Source organism: Gambusia affinis, linkage group LG09 (assembly GCF_019740435.1).
Source record: "Gambusia affinis linkage group LG09, SWU_Gaff_1.0, whole genome shotgun sequence".
In the NCBI taxonomy this organism is placed as follows: domain Eukaryota; kingdom Metazoa; phylum Chordata; class Actinopteri; order Cyprinodontiformes; family Poeciliidae; genus Gambusia; species Gambusia affinis.
Genome location: NC_057876.1, coordinates 11,480,425 through 11,502,463, shown reverse-complemented (window position 1 = coordinate 11,502,463; position 22,039 = coordinate 11,480,425). Strand labels below are relative to the sequence as shown.

Sequence of the window (22,039 nt, the reverse complement as noted above, 5' to 3'; positions counted from 1 at the left end):
TTCCGTCTGAAATGACTGTTGGGATTTTCGTCTTATATATCCTATTATGGGTGCATGAATACATGAGAGAGCTTCTTAATGCACTCTTCCCATCTGACAGCGCAACAAGCCCCCGTCGTCTCCCTTGCGAATACAGCATGTATTAGCATTGTGCACAGTGGGATTTCACAGACGGGCTAAGCTCGGGTGTTTAGCAAGGGGTTAATATTCATGCCTTCACATTATCTCTTCCACATAAAACTCTTCTTCCAGCTGGCTTCCTCTGCTGCAACACTTCATCACCACGCTACGGAATCAAGCATGGAGGATATGCGTATTTAACAATCTTTGAATGAGATTCCATGACACTTCCGATTGTAGTACTCATAAGAAATAGGTTTCTTGCTAACACAAGTGCTCCCTGCCCCCTTTCTCTCTCTCCGTCCCCATCTGAACATACCACCCTCTTCCCCTCTTCCTCCATCTCTAATGAGGTGGCATGACTGACAGCGATGGCGAGGGCATATCACTTCTCATCTTGTCAGCTCTGCGGCCACTTGTGCCCCTCAATGTCACAGGGCTGCTCTTTGCCTCGAGGCCCCCCCAGCTTCCATCTATCTGGTCTAAAAGCCCCCACCCCATGTGGCACGTTTTGCCCCGGGAAAGACGTCGCCTTGGCTCGACTCGGGCCACATCTGGAGGCGTCCTCGGTGGCAAGGCGAGCGCGCAGTGGCGATGATGAGTGCAGTAGGATGGCAAAATGAAATTCATTTAAAAAGCTTCATATACGTTCTCCGCAGTGGAAATTTAATCTGTGTCTGGTTTAAAATTTGTTAGAGGGTGTAACAATTTAATCAACTCTTTAGTGGAGGGGAAAATAAATATATTGAAAAAAAAGAACTAAAATAAAAACACTCCATACCGAAGTGTTGGCGTTGCGGTTTGAGTGAAGCAATATAAACCAAAGAAAAAGAAAGATGTTTTGTGTCTACCAAAAAAAGTCCAGAGAAATGACAGATCCAAGTGGTTCTCTATTTTTATCAACAGTTCAGTTCAGAGCTCCATCATAGCCTGTGGCTGCCACTGTCAAAATGATCGTTCTAATTCTTTCCCATGAAAAAATTCAATTAGGCTATCATTAGACCAGGCTGATGATGAGGTTCTGTTTATCGTTAACTGCACATTATTCGATTCTTCATTTAACAGGCAGCGCCTCATTTACTGATGATCCATTTACTCAAATGCTTCTCTGAAAAGTTTCTGTTGAGTGAAAAATGCAGGGGCTTTGAATGATTTTTTTCTTTTGTCTTAAGTATCAGCATGGGTCATTACCAGATTCAAGGTATGCCGACTTTTACATATTACATCATGGCATTCGTGTAGTTTAATGTCCTTTTATTGAGAGACCAGCGTTTTCTCCAGCTGTTTGGCGAATTGTTGGCGCAAACTGAGAGCAGTTAGCTAGGTAAAAGAGAGCGCTCCTAAATGTATTTTTGGTCCACAAAACATAAATTTCTTCCCCTATTATTCCTAGTGAGATAACACTTTAAAAAAAGTCTTTTTATTTTATTTTTTTCATGCATCTTGTCTCGACATTTCAGCCATACAATAAGAAGCTAGATGCTTACATTTACCAGGGCTTTTTTTTTTTTTTTTTTTTAAATTGCGTTGTCAATGTTTTCAAATCAGGGTAGCCACTGGTATCAAAGTAGACAAGTTGTGTAACGATTTGTGTATGACGTTGAGAAGGCTATGAGCTCTGCTCTGGATATGAAGGTGAGTGTCTCCAAGCTCAAAAGCCTGTTTGTGTGATCAAACTGGAACTGTCATCACAACTTTTGAGATTCAGGAAATCTTTTTCTTCAGTAAGAAGATCCAAACGGCCTACCTAAACAGGTATCTCAACTAATTAGTCATGTAGTCGTAGCTTTCTATACCAGTGTCGTCATAGTTTGTTACAGGTTTGGGCAGCTGTAACAAAAAAAAAAAAAATCAGTTTTAACTAAAATCCGTTAGGCCGTGTTATCCCTTTGTGTTTCATGATAATTGTATTTTTCACATAGGGTTGTCATTTTGTACTAGCCCATCCCTTGTACGTTGTTGTGTTTTAGTTTTGATGCCTTTAAATAACTTTACATGGACACACACACACACACACGCACACCCACACACACACACACACACACAAGGAAAGGATATCTCTCTACAGAGACCAGAAATGGGAAATGGAACCCAGAGCGTGCATGAATGTATGAAAAAGCCCCAGTCAAAGCAGCAGAAGGGGCTTGATAGCACTTGTGGTGGTGGATTAACTGTTACATCCATAGCAGAAAGCTTCAGCAGCATAGAGGATGGCAGAGCCTAAAGCCGAGCCCTCTTATTGTAAGGGATTTCTATTTTTTTTTTTTAACCAACAATAGAATGGGGAACAGATTGACTCCTATACGGCCAGCACTATCTGTGCTTGTTTTCCTTCATTCTGTTTATATAAATCTCTGAATTTAACATCCCAAAAATGGAATGGTGCATAAACCCCCTCGGCCCCCATGCAACCAAATGTGTCTTTGCACTTTTCTCCTCTTCCTTCCTTTGTTTGCCAATATATTATTTCCTTTGGCTCTCTATAATGTATGCACATTTTTCCTTTGTTATTTTTCCCCCCACATGAGCTCAAACTCATCCTTGCACCAGTTGTTCTTTCGGAAAACGACGGAGAAGGAGAATGAACAGGCAGACGCTGGGTTACGGACATATTTCCTTGAAATCAAACTGAAACTCCTCGCCTTTCCTCACAGATTGTGTCCCATGGGACATCGGAACCGAAGGCGCGCTGTGTCTGTTTACTCTGCGGCACGAGGGAGGAGACCAAATCAAACTCGTCTCAGCGAGGGGAAATTGTGTCTCCTTTCAAAAGAACGGCCTGTGAAGACAAATTCGTACCATTACAACCTCATTGAGCACCCAACTCATGTCCTAATGCTTTCAAATCCAGACACTACGTTAACACACATATAAACTGCACTCTGGCCGTCAAAGAAAGCAGAAGGTAGTAAGGACGGCGGAAATGGTCACAGCTGGGTACGATACTACGCTGACGACATCCTCGATTTTCTCCAGACAATGTTGAAATTGAATAAGCACCATGAAAGCGTTCATTGAGAGCAATTCATAGCTTTAAATTTGTTTACAGCGCCTTCTGACAATAATTGTTATTTGGTTGCCTTGGAAAAATAAAAAAAGAAGGGTAGATAACACTTCTCAGAAAGCAAACAATAGCATTAGAGTTTGTTTATTTCTTTTCACATTATCCCAATTATAATGTCAAGAGAATCAAGCCTGCAAATCAACAATTCCTTTCTCTCCGACAATGGCCCTGTGAGATGTTTTGTGAGAGAAATAAACGCAGAGAAATAAAAAATAAAAAAGAAGCAGTGACACATTCAGTCCTGTGTTTGTCTTTTCCAGCTCTTTCTTTGATGTACTTAAAATGAGCTGGTGAACAGATTAGCGATGACAGACCTGCAGTCTTTGTGGAACGGTGCATCTCTGTCACAACACAGGTGGGTTGACTGAGGAAAGGGACAGAAGAGGGCCATGAATGGAAAGATGGCAAGAAAGATGAAATGGACAAGAACATTTCAGAGGGGAACGGGGATGGCTTGGAAGGTAAAAGTCCCTGTGATTATGTGAGGAATGTGACGACGGTGGCAAGAAGGCAAGGTGGCGATTAGTTTGTAGATGTGAAAGGAGCAGCGGGTAAGGAAGTATGCTGACTCAACATAAAGAAGGGGCTAAAGGAAAAGAAAAGACATGGATGTGTGGGTCTGCTCTTGAATTGCATATGGCAGGAGGAGTGGCAGATAAGAAATGCCAACTACGAATCACTTGGAGAGAGATGTAGGTGGAGTTTTTTTGGAACAAAAGATACACGAGGCAAAACAAGCTCCTTTCCGCCACTTACCTTCGATTTACCCACTTGCCAACACATCCTTAGCCTCTAAGCAAAGGCTTTGGACATGGCGACAGACAAAATCGCAGCATTAAGTGATTATGATGTGCGGTTAAGGTAAGCGCCTGATGGTTGCCGAGTGTTATTATGTGAAAGTGTTAGACAGTTTAGGAAGTGGGCTTCCTCCTGACTGACAGCCCAATTAAATGGCTGTGGGTGTGTTAAGAGCAACTGCACACCTCTCAGAGAAGAGACAAACAATACCAGCCTGGAGACACTTGAATGTGGAAGTGCTTTAATGCACAGACAGTGGGATCCCTATTGTGCTGCCGTGTCCTGTGCCTTCTGTCGTCTTTCTTCTTCCGATTTGTCACATGTGAGAGCTGGGAGTGGGTCTACAGGGAGTGCACAATCAAAGAGGACGACTTGATCTTTTTGATAGAGTTTAACTTTCAGCGCTAACCTGTAATGTGCCTCACAAAGGTATCCATTCCAAATTACAAATTGAAAATCCCACTTGGGGCATGGAGTTGTACCCAGTCACCACGGAGTCAAAGCAAGCCTTGCCACATGCTCTTAATTGATTGGTTGCTTTTATTTCTTCTGTCAGAAACACCTCTCACAGAACAAATGAAAATAGACAGAGGTCGCATGCAAAATAAATTACTTGAATTAGCATGAGCAGAAAGCCTCTTGTTGCTCATTATAGTTGCGAATCTACCCATCTGATTTAGGAGTGGACATTTCTAAGACATGAATAGGTTTTGATTTCAAACATTTCATTCTTGCTCGTTTTAGCTCTGGGTGTATTCTTAGGAATTTATTACCTTATTTGTAGAGGCCAAGGATAATAACTGATTAATGATTATCAAGAGATGATCCCAGCTGAACTGTGAAACTCTGCAGCTCCTCCAGAACTACCATGCTGCCTCTTTAATTACTCTTCGTTTACAGCAGTCAAATTAGGCAGATGCCCATGTGTGGTGATTTGTACCATACTTTTTATATTTATTAGATAGCGATTCCAGTGAAAAGTTTGTGACTGTAGCACAAAATAACCTCCCTGTAATGAAGTCTTTCCTCCATGACCTGCCTTGACAACCACCAGAGGACCAGAAATGGACAGGAAGCCCGTGGGCAGACTAAACGAACCAGATGCCACACAGGTGATTGATTAGCCGACCCGACCTGGACACCCGTGTCAATGACATTGACCAGGAAAGCACATGAAAGGGGAGGATGTTGGAGGGCGCGATGGGGTTCGATTAAACTACTAGAAGGGACAATTTATTTCAAATGCTTGACACTTGCTCAATAATTGATGAGCTTGTTTGATATTTAGAAAGGACGGAGAGAGCGGGAGAGAGAATGAATGACACAAACATTAGCGTCTGCCCTAACACATCTTCATTTCTCCTACATTTATTGCCGTACATGCTCTCTTAATTCACAATCAATTGACGGGGGAGCTTTTTCTTTCTAAAACACTAATTTGTCTACCCAAACAATGTCTGGGTCTGTTTACACATCCATTTCTTCAAAGTTTTGGCTTGCAGTGCGTAATTCGACCTTCTTTAGCTTCAAACTGACTCATATTTAAATTGAAAGGGCTGACGACACAGCTGTAAATATCAGACGGGCACAGCCACCATGATGTCACCTGGTTAACCATTGGTCATCACCATTTTGGGGTTTGTCGGCCACAACAGACAGGATTGTTTTTGTTTAATTAGATTTGGAAGCAAGGAGAAAATGGGGTTTGGAAATCAGAAGGTACAGAGTTTAGACAAGATTTTCTGTTGAAGTCAGGGTTGACTTTCAAACAGGAGACAGTAAAGCCACCTGAGACTCAAGTACTTTCAGTCCTCTGATGTTTTTCCAGGATTGTCGCTTTGTGCTGACTTGATGTTCAGCGTTACTTTTTCACTACACGTGTAAAAACAACCATTTGTGATCTTACCTGAACACGGCGCTTACTTCGCAGTATGTGCTGTGTCTCCCTACATGGGTTTTGGCAAACTGGAACTTTTTTACGGTTTTCCCTCAAGCAACTCTTTAAGCCTTCACTTATTTTTGGACGTTCTCTGAAGAAAAGCAGATTCCTTTGCTCTTTGCTATTTCCCCTTACAGTTAAGTTATAATACAATAATTTAATTATAAGATTACTCGTGTCACAGAGAGAAGTGCACAATGTTTTCCTTTATTATCTAATACCAAATATGAAATAAAAGATATTGGCCTTGGAAAAAACTTCCAGCACTTTACCGTTCAACTTAAGTGCAAATAATTAACCAGTAGCCTTTCTTTAGAGCATTGTGGGCCACCACTTAGTCTGTGAAAATAATCGTCTTTGCAGCACTAAGAGCTTTTTAAGGGCTAAAGAAAACAGATGATGTCAGAGTGTTATGTCACTGTAGAAAATACATATTTATAGAACAATGAGCAGCATGGAAGCTGTAAGTGTTTCAGCCCTCGAAGTCACTATCAAGATGATTAAGTTAATTATTGAATAGGATCAGACATTCTTGGGGCTTGACCCTGATTTGTAAAGGAGGGGGAAGGCAATATGTCACCTTCTGCTGCACAGATTATTGCCTTTTTTTAAAATTAAAAAAAATCTGTTGCAACCCGCAATTGTAGCTCAGACTTACTTACCGATTACTGCTGAGCTGATTTGCACCTGCTATTTAGTCAATGTTTGCTTCACAGGAACAGGAAGCAAGAGACGTGACTCTGTCGGAAGTTTCAGACAGAAAAAAACCCCAAAACACATAAGGTGGCAAAGTCCTTTTTATTTTCCCCAAAATCCGGGTTTAGTCGAGCCCTCGTATAAGCCTTGCGTGGCGACACATTTCTGAAGTAATGTGCATGTGTTACTTTTATCCACAGTTTTTCCTCGCTCTGTTTCTCCCTCAGTGTCTGCGTGGAGGCCAGCAAACCGGTGTTGGCCAATTACTGCCGGAGACGCATTGTCCCATCTATACAATCAAGGCTACCTGATGAGACCCCTGGAGACATGAGGGGAAGGTGAGATTGGGGAGAGATGGAGAGGAGGCGAAAGCAAAAATAATAATATAAAAAAGAAGGTACAGGCGGTGGAGAAGGAGGAAGAAGAGGGCGGGAAACGGGCGTCCAAAAACAATGAGGCAAAATCAGAAGATAAACGAGGCACTATTTCAGCAGCAGGATTTATGTACTGTCAACATTACCCTCGCTATTAGTGGGAATCCAATTACTCTGCACCTCTCCTTCCTATTTTGGTAGGGAAAGGGGGGTCGGGGGCGCAGAAGGAAAGCGAAAGAGTGAAGGGTGTGCAGAAATCTGAACAGAGAGAGAACAAGAGGAACGTCTGCGTGATCTTCTCTGTTTATTCTCCAAAGTTGAAAATTAAGAGGGGGGGGGGGGTACCAAAAACAACAAGAAAAAGAAAAAGGCAAACCGGATGGGCTCAAAAACAAAACGAGAGAGGCAGGAGGATGCAGCTTGCACAACAGCGCAGAACAAAAGAGTAACATCAAGTCAAAAGAGATGACGGAGGGCTCCTGCACATGGAAGATAGTACGACAGAGGGGAGAAATTATGAAGATGGGAGGGCGGGGGAGAGGGGAAAGGGAAGAGATTTAGAAAGACCGAAGCTCCCAGTAGATTTAAATGCATGCAGCTCGGCTTTTAAACGGCTGATAAATTATACATGAATGATGCTGAGACAATAATTATGAGCTGTTTTAGTGCAGAGGAGCGGGATGAGGACAGACAGACAATGGCGGAGGAGGAAAAGGGCCGGATGTCGGCCAAGAAATCTCCACGCGAGAACCCTCCGGAGAGCGCCGGGATCCAGGAGCCGAGGATCCGCCGCATTAACTTGATATCATGAGGGCTGCGCTGTGTTTGAAGGAAAATCTTCAGTGAAGAAGTGAAAGCGTACGCCGTTGGATTTGTTTTGTTTTTTTAAGAACAGTGCCCGCAGGTTACAGCACCTGGAGCAAGGCCTTTTGGCCCTTTGTTTATGAGACCTAGCCTGAAGCGCATTTCAATGCCAGGAATCACCAGGCGCACAGTGATGCTCCACTGAAACCTGCCTCAGTCCATGTTATTTATCAGTGTCCTTTTATGCCCAACTCTCCTAATAGTCATTACAAATCTGCTGAAATGTGGGGAAAGTAGTTTGTTTGTGTGTGTGTGTGTGTGTGTTAGAGAGAGGAATTTGACATCTACTAGATTATGCAGTGCAATGCGATAGTATTTGTTCACATGCGGATTTCTAAAAAGGTTATTGTTTGAGATCATCACAACAAAAATTAAATTTAAGAGAAAACAAAAAAATATAAACGTCGCCCGATGTGGAAAATGTTCACCTTGTTTGGTCATGCCACAGAACCCAACATTGGACTTTGACTGGGAATTCAGTTTTTTCTTTCCTTTGGACTTTCTGCTGTACTTTGGATTTTTGCGTCCTTGAATAACCCAAGTGTACTTAAGCTTACGGTCAGAAACTGATGGCTGGATATTGTCCTCGAATATTATCTGACAGAGAGCAGAGATCATGGGTATATCAATTAAGGCAAGTAGTCCAACATCTGACACTCCAGACGATCACACTACCATCAACAGGTTTTTTTTCCAGACTGATAAATTCAACGTGAGGTGTTTGTTTTTTGGATTTATTCACCTTATTCAGTGTCATCAAAGAGGTTCTTTTTAAGTGCATGTATGGCCCAAAAAAAAACCCAAGAATTTTGAGGGGGCAACAATTTTTTTTTCTGAACTGTAAGGACGTGTGGAAGAAAAAAAAAAACAGGAGCGAAAGGACGATAAAAAGAAACAGCAAAAACAAAAAAGGGATGACATAAAATCAAACATCTCCCTGCCCATACTGTCCATTCACAATTGTTTCGGTGCTTACCGCCCTTCAGTCAGAGTGTTTTATTGTGTGTGCGTGTGTGTGTTGTCATGAGCCCTTCATCTAGTTTCGCAGGGCTCGTTCCAAGGCTGTACGGGAGCAGCCGGCGTTCGCAGCAGCACTGGTGTGCCCCTAAGCACAGCCACTTAACCCGGGCTAACTCACTCACTCAATACACTCAATACCCAGCCGGGCAAAAACGGGGAAAAGAAACCGCAACAGCAAGCTGCTTAGCATAAATGCTAAAAATAGACATTGCCCATCTTTAATGCCGTGTCCACAGACTGTGCACTTGTCAAATCTGCTGTTGCTGATGGAGAAAATGTGTGTGTGTGTGTCTGTGTGTTTTTGATCATCAGTAGATAGTTAGGGGCAACACCACAATGGGTGGTTCAATTGGCTCTGAGGCAGAGCGTAGCGTAGCTCTAACTGCTCCCCTCTGTTTTTGTCTACAAACACTCCGTCCCAAACACACACACACATACACACACACATTTAAATGAAAGGTCAATTTCTTACCACACCACTGGTCTGCCCAAGAAACCTGAATTGATTGATTTGACTCAATTTTACTGCAGGCTGAGGGAGAGGAGGTGAGAGTGGGAGACGGAGAAAGAGACGGGCTGGAAATGTTGACGGTGCATTTGGCCAAACATACAAGAAACACCAAGACTGAGCAGAGCTGGATCCATTCTCCCTTATTTGGTCCATGTTTTCAGACACAGTGATTTTGAGGAACAGTCAGAAGAACTTGTAATCATTCCCGAGTGAATTAAGCTGAATTTGTGCAGTTCTCAGTCGTGCGACAAACTTCAACAAACAAGCAAAATAAAATTAATCGAAACACGTTTTTCACAACATAAGCTGAGAAGTGGCGAGAGAGAGCAAGACTTTCAGCACTGAAAAAATGCTGACTATACTTGACTGCATCCTTTCCAGCTTATGCAGTCGTTCCAAACGTAAAAAGAAACATCTTTAACGCCGCCGCTGATCGTTCCTAAAGCGAAGTGGGAATCATATGATATCTCTCGGCAGGTCGGATGTGGCATGAAATGCACGTTTTTCCTTGTAACATGTAAAAGAACATCAACTCTGCTACTATCTATTATCATCACGGGCTGAGACACAAACAGCACGCACCTCGTAAAGCTGGCACCGCCGAGGTGTGCGAGAAGAGGTGCAATCGGATCGCTCTATTCCCGTCACAACGTCAGAAGGGGGTTGGATTTTGCGCGAACAGATGGTGTTTACCTAGTAGCAGGTTGGTTGGATCACCTAGCCACCCCCACCAATGTCGATTCTACCATTTTAGCATCGCTGGGTATTTGAGGAAAGGAAAAAAAAAAAAAACGCAACCATGCTGGGATGTGCAACATTTTTTGAGCGAAAACCGGAAAACGCACCATTCCTTTCATTTGAATGAGGGCCGATAACGCGCCAAGCCTCTGTTGGGAAAGGGTGGAGATAAACAAGGGGTGACGAAGTGAGAGAGAAAGGGAAAGGCAGAGATGGAGAGATTGAGAGTGGAGTGGAGGAGAAGAGAATGGGGCCATTCGTGTTTTTTTTTCTTTTTTCTTTCTGGTTTGTAGTTATGTAGGTCACTTCTTTTTCCCCCTTCAACAATGGTGTGGGGGAATTTGCAAATCTGACATAATAAGACATTTTGGCCCGCAGTGATGCTTCTGATGACGTGCCGTCTTTCCCGCTCATTTTCGTTGCACCGCTGCACAGCTGACAGAACGCAGCTGTACCTGGAGAATCCGGGGGACTCGACTTGGGGTGAGGGAGAATAAACGAATACGCCATGGCTGATGTGTTTTTTTTTTTTGTGAGGAGGGAGAGAAAATAAAGATATTTGAATGAAAAAAAGGGATCTGTGTCCATGAAGATTTGCATGTCCCTAAACACACCAATTCCTTGATGGCTGCGGAAATTGTGGGGAAGACAAAGTGTGTATGCTTGCTGTTTCATGCTTGCCTTCCTTCAGAGACGTTTCTTGCAGCATTGGGAGATCCGAAGTAGAACAAAAATTCCCTCTCTCATTAATAATTCACCTGTCGCTTCGCTCATAACGGCAAAAACGAAGGGAAACTAGGGGGGAAAAGAAAGAAAGAAACTCACCGACGAAACCGCTTGACCTGTCAGTCTTGATACATCAGAAATTGTGCACATATATGCAAGTCCAAACTCACACACTCCTGCACACGCACCCACACATAGGGGCAGACAGCACTGGCAGTTCTCTCCAAGGACCAGCTTGTGTTGCTAAAATAAGGCAGTGTCTGGAAAGAGGTGGATTCCCCCCGGAGGGGGGCATGGAAGAGCACTAAAAGCTAAGTGGAGATGAAAAAAAAAAAGTAGCCTCCAGAACTGGAGGGAGAGTGAGAGGATGGAGGTGAAGGGCATTGGAGTGATGGAAACAAAATCAAGGACAGAAGGAAGAAGGTCTAGAGAAAAAAAAAGAAAAAGAAAAACACATAAATCAAAGTGAAACTTTTAAGATGCACTTAGGATTTAACTTTCTAATAAAATAACTATCAACTCAGATCCATTCATTAGTATAAATTAAATCTGGCCATATTTTTTGGACTTGACAGGAAACAGGATGAATCAATAAAACCACTGTGTGCCTGTAAAACCACGTATGAAGCTCAGACAGCGGCCTCCTGCTCTCAGTCACGAGTACAAAATTCATAAGGTTAGCAAACATGTTTGACAATCTCATCGCATTTATCAGTCGAATGCACTAACAAAGCTGCAGTTTGCGGCCCCCGTGCTATTAGAAGGATATTCGAGTGTGTGCATGTGCGTGGGCCGCAGACCTGAGACACTCAGCTGAGAAATGGACTCAGTAAAACTTTATAAATAATTTTTATGAGGTACCCACAGCGGGTTTATTGGTTACATCCTCAGTGCATACAAACTAATCCCTGTCAATGACACACAGAGCCCTGTAAAGTCTATTTTATTCTCTCATCAATGTTTTTTTTTTTTTTTTACTTTTTATCATACTTCAGCTGCAAACTTTATTTATTGCTTTGTTTGTTATTTTATGTTGTAGAATAATGCAAAGTTGCGCATTAGTAGTGAAGTGTTAGACAAATCATTTCAAAGTTAACAATAAAAATCGGAACAATGTTGTGTACATTTGTGTTCAGCTTCCTTCAGTCTGATAACTTAAAATAAAATCAGATTTCACTGGTGGATTATTTGGTTCACAAATTAATCCACCTGTGTATAACTTCATCTCAGTGCATATATAGTTGCTCTGTGAAGGCAATATTAAGAATGAAAATCTCTTGAAGACAAAAAGAAAACAAAAAAACTAACAAGGCATTTTTTTCGACAAAGACTTTGGCTAACAATCAACACACTCTGCGCGTGGAGGTAATGTCTGAACACACACTCTTCATAGTGAAGCATGGTGGTGGCACTATCATAAGATGGGGATGGAAAGGGATTCTCTCGATCAAAGTATGTATATGTGGTAGAATGGCCAAGTTCAAGGGACTATTAGAGAGTTGAATACAAATGCATATTTTACTCCAAACTAATTGCTCCATAACCTTGTACCTTATTTTTTTTGTCCTAGCAAATGTGCAATTTCTGTTGCTCTATCACACGAAATTGTCACGGAAAGATGTTAAAGTTTGCAGCTATAAAATTGTTTAAGGCGATGTTCGCAGTATCTGAACCGGCATTTGGTTTTTAGCTGAATTTTGTTGTTTTTTGGACAAAAACAGAAAATAGAGCTTGTCTCAATTTGACTGAGACGCACATTAAAACATCACCAGGTGTCACAATTAAGCAACATATTTATCATCCTCCACGTCAGAGCTTTAAAATCAGGTTTGGCGGACTGCTGCGCGCTTTTATTTATATATACACACATTCAGAAAATAAAATATAGAAGTATGCTAAACAAATAAATAAATAAAAAATACATCCTTGAATGTCTGCCTCATTTCACTGTGGGAAATTCCCAAATCCATCCTTGACATGGGCCATGAATCATTCAGCAGCTAAACACATCCACACACATGCATAAAAAAAAGGTGAATGTTCAGTAAAAAGTAACACACAAAATCTTGTTCTTTACCACCTGGTGTGGAAGCCGTGGAAACGCATCGAACATGGCGTTACTTTGGCAACGTGGCTGAGAGCTTTTTGGTTTTTGCCTTTCTGCTTTTATCTTCTTGCTTTTACATGTCTCTGCCTCTTCTCTTCTTCTCCCTTTTTTTTTTATTTTTTTGCCCGTGAGTCTGCATCCCTCATCTTTTCCCTGCTCTGTCTCCGTCTCTCCATCTCTGGCTGAGCGTAGGTACATTCCTTCTCCATTAGCCGTTTTGGTTGGTTGCTGCACCAGGGTACACCGCAGGGAGGTCTGAAGGAATGAGTAAGAAAAGAGGGAGGACGGAGAAATACATGGTGTTGTGGGATGAAGCGTGTTTTCCTTGTGCCTGTGCGGGCAAAGAACACGCTCCAAAAAAATTACAGGGTGCAGGGAGATTGTGAGACGAACAACCAAAAAAAACAAAAAACAAAAAAAACAGGAGAACAAGCAACAAAATAGTGGATCTGCAAATTGCCAGCATCACAGCAGTTTCTTAAAGTGGGATTGTTATGTGTGTTTGTATTGTTTTTACGCATGTGTGCATGGATCTACTACTCTAAGAAAACATGTCTGCTTGCTGGTGATGGAAAACCTTAAATAAGAGCAGCTTTTTAAGGCAAAAAAACCCTAAAAAACGAACCCACCTCAGAATTTTCATTCAGCCATCAATCTTGTGCCACGTTTCGACTTCCCATTCCACTTATTCTGCACTTCAGTTTTTATTTGCCATGTATATTTAGCTAAAGTTGAGACCACAGGCTCTAAAATAGGACTAAAAAGCAAAATGTTTGTACCTTTTCTGAGGATTTAATTGAACAGAACAATAGCACCGTTCACACAACTGTCAGTCGTCCTGAGTCAATCCCTTGTCTAATCACCTTTTGTTGCGATTATCTCTCCAAATAAACACAATTTGCATCTTTTCACTTTCAGACTGAATTATTTCACCCAAACTTAATGTCAAAAATAATTCTTTATTTCTTCTTGAAAAGACCAACCAGAGCTGGAGATCTCTGCATCTCCTCCAGAGGTACTATCACCATCTTGGCTGTGTTTAACTTTGAAGTTGTATCACTGTCAATTTTTTGGCTAACTGTGAGATGCACTGTGAGATACTGAAAGCTTGAGATTTTGCTTTATCGTCTAAATCCTGGAAAAAACATCTCCACATTTTTAACCCTGAAAGGTCATTCATTTTCCTGAACAAACACCCGATGCCTTCACAGAAAACCTGGATTTATAAACCTGGCTGTGACTTCTGAAGACAATCGGTTGCACAGCAACTTATTTAGGTGTAGCCGGAAAAAAAACAGCTGAACAAATGATTGCCACAATTTTAATTTGTTTATGTATAAACACTTATGTAAAAATTAGGGTTGGTCTGCCACGTAAAATCCCAGTATTTTATTTACTTATGTTTTATAATGTTAGGAAATGTCCAAAATGAATGAATGATTTTGCAAGGCACTCCAAAATGAAGTGAAGAGCGGGTGATTCTATCCTCAAACTGCAGCTGCACTGATTTTCAGCGGCGTGGCCATTTTGTTCTCCCATCACACAGCGTTGCATCGCTGCGTTATCTCCCAACCCGTACATGTTCAGTCACATTCGACTGGGCAGAATCGCATTTCTCGCCGGTATCCATCAACTCCGCGGTTTCTGAAGACCCGCAGGTTATTGTGATGCCCTGTTCTCTCTCGTTCTGTATCTGTAAAGAAATGTCGTGTCACTTGTGGTGTCATGTAACACACTGTGTGTCTGGCCCGGTGCCGACGCTCATATCAACGCACCGATGCGACATGTTCCTTACTTTTGCAAATTGACCAGATTCAACCTGCTGTTTCCGTGTCTGGCTTTCTTTCTGACCAGTTGGCTCCATGCTGAGTTGGCACAGCTTTGCTCTAAAAAGGTTGAGGCGTTAATCTGCTACTGAGTGAAACACTGAGCCCCTATAGGAGAAGAAACTTTGTATGGCAGGGCTGCGATAAACTCTGGAAATGCTCTTAATACAACACGTGGTATAATAGTTCTAAGATATAGCAGAAACCAGGTAAGACTAAATTTGACTGTTTTAGGTCAGTTAAAATATAATATATTTTCCTAACACCAGTATACTGAAAGACAGAATGTTTCCAAGCTAACAACGAGCTAAAATGTGTCCAAGCTAACATATTTTAGCTTGCTGGAATTAAGAGGGCAGCACAAACTAAGATTACTATGAACACGATTTCGTTTAAGCTTAATGAGCAAGCCTAGATGATGAAGTCATAACTTTTATAGCTTTTGAGGTTATTTCGCAACATTTGACTAAACAGACTGGAGGCAACTCTCAAACGCAATGGTTTCTTGTAGATTTTTCAATAAAAACAAACCAGAGAATAAAAAAATAAATAAATAAAAATTCAGGCAATATATTAGAATTGTAAGCCTCCAAAAGTTTGGCACAACTTTCAGATGCCTGAATGTGCCACGTTCAGCTATTCAAACAATAACAAGCAAGAATAAACTCCATGCGAATGTCCAGCCATCATACTTATGTACAGTGTTTGATCTGAAATGTGGAAATCAACTTTAAAATCAAAGCTAAGGACTTAGATCCTGCAGGTACATGAACTGAATCAACAATCAGTGAGCAAGAAGCCACTACTCGAAAGAGTAACAATAATCGATTATAACATCACGAGGAAAAATGTTTTGTGGAAAACTCGGACACAAATTGTGCATCCACGTAGAGGATGATAATCGGCATGATGTCCAGAGGTTAGCAGCAACGTGGCTTAAGGGAAACAAAATCAACGTTTTGGTGTGGCCGCCGCAAAGCCTAGATGTCGATCACGTTGAAATTCTGTAGTCAGAGCTGAAAATGTGTATGAGCAAGACGGCCTACAAACCAGACTCTGTCGGAAAGAATGGGCCAAAAATTTCAGCAGGTAGTTTTGAATTGCTAGAATTCCCAAAACATTTTTACACAAGTCATATAATTTACAAGGTGATTCTACCACATATTACAGAAAATGGTTTTAAATTTTAAAGACGGTTAAAAATTCTCTGTCGTTATTGAACAACTCGAGATAATTGGAGCTTACCGAAACGACTAAAAACAGGAAATGTTTAGTTTGATTTGAATCCAAACAGCGAGGGGGGGAAAATGGGTTTTTATTTCTTTTACAAGCATATGTAAAGATCTGCTTTTATTTGTATTCTCCAGGGACAGATTTTGTCAGCGAGTGTAGGTTTTTTTGGAGGGGGGTTCGGGAAGTCATCTTCTTTTAGTAAGTGACTCTAATTGACACGGCAAGAAATATAAAAGCTCCACCGAACCTCGTTTCTGTTGCCAGCTGGGTAATATTCTCGCTGTATCCCTGGTGCACAGTTTCAATCTCACCCAGTCAATGACTGAGGGAGATATGAGCACACCAGGGCCACGAAGACGGCGCCTGGGAAAGAAAAAAACCAAACACGTGGCAGTAAACAACCTGTTCACCAAACCGCGCTCATTCAGGCCATGTCTGCAGAGAGAACAGAGCCGGACCCGGAGATAGGGATGAGACGAAAACGGAGAGCATTTGAGGGACATTTCTCCTACTGTCTCCTCTGCCTTTCTTATCCATCTGCAATTCCCATCGCCCCCAAATCAAGCCACTGTGTGTTTGAGTGGGTGGAACACTGTCACAGTCCCTATAGCCTCCCGCGAGACTCTACTTCAAACAGACTGGAGAAGCACTGCAAAGGGTGTGTGCATCTCTGTAGCGGGAGTTCGCGCTGCGTCCGCCTGCACAGACGCTCCCCTATATCCGTGCGTTCATCTCGCTTTCATCCCCTCGTCTGGTGCGTTTGAGTCATTTGAATTACATGTGCTCGAATTTAAGAAGAATGCCATCAAAGGAGAAGGCTGGTAAATTGAAACGGGCCACACACCGCAGAATCACACATTCACAGACAGGCGTAATTAAACAAAGACCTTCACGTCTACGGTGGAACGCTGGAGGCCTCCCTGTGGTGAGAGACGTATTAAAACCCAGATAAGACCAAAACAATTATGAAAAGCTCCAGATCCAGACCTTTTACCCCCCCCCCCCCCACCCCCTCCTTTACCCCTGGATATTGTGTGTGTGTTTTGCACATGTTCGGGGTTGCCTCCACCACCTCGTGCGGGCTCTAAACTGAGAAAGCACGGACTCCTCTGCTCGCATTGCTCTGATGTCTCATGTTTTATTTAACGCTTGGCAATTGTTGATGAGCAAAAGCAGTGGGGACCTTGAAGCAGTTCGCCGCACTAAATAAAAACCACTTTGAACAGTGAGATGGCAATGACTCAAGCCTCATTATGTTTGAATACGTGGCGTTATGTTCAGTAGCAGTGATTTGTGCAGTTAACAACGTTAAGAGCTCCGACAAATAAAAGAGCAAAGGCAGATCTGCCGACACCGAAGGCGCAAGGTGGAGGGGATGATACCCTCCGATTACTGGTTTAGAAAATTTGATATTTTGTGCTTCTCCTGGGAAGCGTGGAACTATTATCCTCCGCTTTCTGCCACGTCTCCTTTGCCGTTCTCGCATCCCGACTCATACGGAGACTCGTAGCTGGGAGGAAAAAAAAAAAACATACTGCACCCTGTTAATAAATGATTAAAAGTCTCCATCCTCAGACGCATCACCGGAGAACACTTAGATCATCTTGAGCTGGGTTGTTTTTTGCTCCTTTTGGATCATAGCGGAGTTATCTTCACTTCTGGAATAAATTACAGGAAGTCTGAAGTGTAAACATCCGGTAAATATATGTTTGTCTATTAAATAATCATGATGGGTTTTAAAACAAAATCTCAAATGGCAATGTTTGATTTGTTTTTTAAAGTTTGGTTGGTGAGGGTACAAAACGTGTAAAAAATTTCGCACCCACCCATCCATCTATCTTCTGGATAATCGTGCATTACATACATATATGCAAACACACACACACTTGCAATGACATGCACGGACACGCAAGTCCAATCTATCGAAAGACTTGCTCACATCTGGATGTGCAGCTGGCTCATATCGAGCTATTGTAAAATAATACTACACACCGCGGGTCTTTTTAACGTCTGATTATATTTGCTCGTAATGAAGTCACACGGTTAGTGTTTCTCCTGCTCTATTGCTCACAGATGGGGAAGGGATGGCTTCAGCCACGGGAAAGTCTAAAACAGGCCTAACTGCAAACGAATAAATAAAGAATAACCAGAGAAAACAAAGCAAAGACGTTCAAAAACCTTGTCTGTGGCGTGTGTGCCCGCGCGCAGCTGGTACACAGAGAGCAGAAGGTGCGAGGAATGAGCGTGGCAGACAATAAAAGCAGTGTACGCAATAAAAGCGGTTCGTTGGGCGAGAAGTAAACAGACGAGAGAGTGGCAAAGTGGAGACAGAGCGAGTGCGCGGCGATCTCTGAGCGGTGGTTGTCATTAAGAAGTGGCTCCGGGGTCCAGCCACTTGGCATTGATTTGTTTAGGAGCCAGAGCTCAGCCATCAACGCTCTGCTCACAGGCTCGTCTTTTCTGAACATCGCAGCACAGAACGTTTCATTAGAAAGATCTGGATTTTATATTTTTACTTACACCGCTGGAAAAAGGAAAAAAAAAAAAAAAAAAAAAAAAAAAACACCAATGAAACCCAACTCCACCCTGAAAAATGTGGCATCCTCGACACTTGTGCATCATCGTGCATCTCCAGCTGAAGAGCCACTGAACAGAAGCCATAGCAAATCAATAGCAATCTACGGTCAGCCTTGGCAATCCTAATGGAACCGCGCGATAGCTGGCATTTGGCCCCGCACGCGTGCGTGCGATCTCTCTGATGCAGCAAATCCCGAAAAGCATGAGCCCATGCTGGGGAAAGGTTTGACAGCCAAGAGCTGAGCCTTAAAAAAAAAAAAAAAAAAAAAAAAAAAAAAAAAAAAAAAAGTGTGTAAATATCACACACACTCGTGCGCACCAAGACAAATGAGCTGTGTGACATTATTTGGGTGATCGAGGATGATCGATGGGATCATTTCGCTGCCCCCTCAGCCCTGCTGCATGGCCCATCTCCCCTCATCTCCCCCCTTAAGCACCGGTCATTAGTAACACACATACACACGCACACACAGATGCAGTTTCACTCGATCATTGTGCCCAAGGAAAGGTCGTGGGACTCTTTGATTCCCCAAAGCGCACCTTCGGTCTGGAAGAAGAGGCCGGAGAACGTGGCTGTCGGGAGTGTTTTGGAAAGACACGCAGAAAGCTGTCACCTTTAACTGAGCCCCGGTGCTCCAAGTCTTTACAAAGTCTAGAGAGTTTTCAGACCAAAGATAAAAAAACAAAACAAAACTGTAGAACCTAAATGAGTAAATTCCCTCCTGAGCTGTAAATAGGCCTACGCTGCGACTCTGGGAAGCCGCAGCGTTTCTTTTGGTTTTAATTGACTCCTCGTGGAAGCGAGAACATTACCTCGGCTTAATTGAGGAAGAAGTGACAAAACATTTTACTTGAATGTGTCATCCAGCTCACAAAATTGATGGACTGCTAATGTATCTTTTTCGGATGAGCAGTTTTAGTGTGTTCATCAAAGTAATTTGAAAGTAATAAAACTGACTCTGGCGCAAATTAATCTCTGCAAGAGGACAAGCTCCAAGTTCTTTGTGTGATTTAAGGTGCACATGATTGATTGTAATTTTTAAAAAAATAAATGTGACAGCAGAACCATGGAGGGGAAAAGCATGTGCGTATTGGGAAATGTGCTCAGGGTTTTATCCTTTCACTATTAAGGGATCGAGCTGAAAAACATTTATTTTTGGTGTGTGGCGACTAGACGTTGGATGGAACTTGGCAGAAAATACCAGTTTCACAGTATTTGCCTAGAAATTTAGAGCAAAAAGGTCAAACTGTATCTAGTTTTATTCCTACTTCATTCAAAGCAAAAATCATTCCTCCTGCTTTGAACATTGATTATTGCAGGGGTTGTAGGAACTAAAACTCTCAATCAATTCAAATTTTGAATTTGCCACTTCTTTTCCCAATTTTCTCAAAAACAAAAATCACACAAGTCACGTAGTTGTTGGTCTTTGAAAGCATCACACACATTTGATCAATGTTAAGTAGGTAGACTTTGTTGCATACATGTAGAGTATTATTTCTTTATATTTTGTTGGATTCAAAATATGAACCGCTACCTCTGTTAGTAAACCCGCAGAATATTATGTTGTTTTAATTTTCTGTGTTTTCTTTGGAAAACAACATATTTGTAGAAAATTCAGATCAAACAGTCCTATCCTAATTATTATCAACTAGAAAACATCTGATCGGTGGATCTGATTGGCTCTGACTGTTGACCTTTCCAATCAACAATCAGCCGATGGAGGGGAATTTGGTTCATTTAAAATTCAAAAGAATCGGAAACATTCAGAACTTATCTGAAAAAAAAAAGAGCACCTTTAATTCAGTACAGAGAAACAACGATCCGACAATGTTCAAAATGCATCATGGCCTTCAGTGTCAGAAACAACCAATTTAAATAGGACATACAATATACATAAAAAAACAACAACTTACGCTTCAAACAACTGACCCCCACTGCATGTAATGTAGTTATACTTCAACTTGGACTTGGCCGGTAATCAGTAGCAATAGTCAACAAAAAACACATATGCAACAATAGTATCATTTGCAACATTTACTGATCGTAATATACAGAAATGGATCAAAAACTTGAACATACCCAGAGCTCTTTCAACCAAACAACAGAGACGTAGAGTAGCTCTCTACTGGAGTTGCCCAGCAACAAGTTGGGGAGGAGGGCGCTTTCTGCTTCATAGAGCTGAAGAAAACTCATGTCACTCCTTCAGTTTCTTTGGCATCTAAACAGAGGGACTTTAAACCACACGGAAAAAGTACTGAAGCCATTTTGAAAGTACAACTTGTTTGAAAACCTCCACACCTCCTGGCTACTGGAAGACAACACAACTATGAAAAGTTTCAGTTCCGGTAAGCCTTCCCACCAATGAACTCCTTCTGCACGCTCATAAAATAATCCCGCAATTGACCTATTTTATTTTATTTATTTATTTATTTGCAGAGACAGCCAAGCAAACCACCTGACAAGTCTTTGACGGAGTAACTACTCTTTGAAACCGCTGTGTACATGAACCGCTGTCCTCAGCCAATCCCTTAAATTCGGATTGCGTCACGACGTGACAGCGAGGGGAGGGAGCCCTGTTGCCGGCAGGGCTACGAGGAAAAAACTGTCTCTTCCCCCCCTTTTTTAAGGTTAACACAGGCGTTTGGAGAGGAGTCTGCAGGAGAAGGGAAGGGAAAAAGATGTGCTGGAGAGAACAAAAAGAAGAGGTAAGAGAGTTCACGAAGCTTGAGCCGTCGCTTTGGGGAGAAGGATATTAAAGACGAAGGGGAGGTGCCGGCGAAGGCTGAGACATCCGAAGAGGAGCGGGAAATGCTACGATGAGATGAGGGATGAAAACGGGGGACGGTTAGCCGGGTTTGGAGTTTACAAAACAGCAGCGTGATGAGTCAATGAGTCACGGTGGCTGCTGCCGCTCCAGAAGCCATAATGAGGCTGTGCAGATGAACGATTGCGTCTCCACAACTAAAACTCCTTTCCAGCAGAAACGCGCGGATCAATTTGTCACTTCAGCCCGACTGTACTCGTGACACTTTCATCTGTCTCGCAGTTAGCTGTGGCGTGGATCGATCACTTAGAGCGCCGGCGTTGCGTAGCTAACAAATGACACGACGCCGCATGCTACAAAGCTGCGCTGATTGAGGATATGATGGTTTTGTGCTTAAAGGGAAAAAAAAAAATTAAAAGGTGAACAAGCATGATGAATAACTTTTAGGAGATATTACTCTTCAGTATTAATATGCGGCGCCAAACAAGTGAAAGGACTTAAATTAGCAGCGATGTCAGCTTTCTTTTCTTTCTTTCTTCCTCTCTCTCTCTTTTCTTTTTAAATAAATTGGCTTTTTGAAATGAAAGCAGACGAACCACAGACGAGAGAGAGAGAGAAGACGGGGACGCAGAGACGGCGTCAGGTGCTGATGGAGGGATTGTTAGAGATACAGTACAAGGG

General features: G+C 42.3%; 1 protein-coding gene across 6 annotated transcripts in view; it reads right to left on the bottom strand.

Annotated features, from left to right (window-relative positions):
* Nucleotides 1-22,039, bottom strand: part of tenm2a (teneurin transmembrane protein 2a) — a 319,228-nt gene that overhangs the window by 118,722 nt on the left and 178,467 nt on the right. The window lies entirely within an intron of this gene.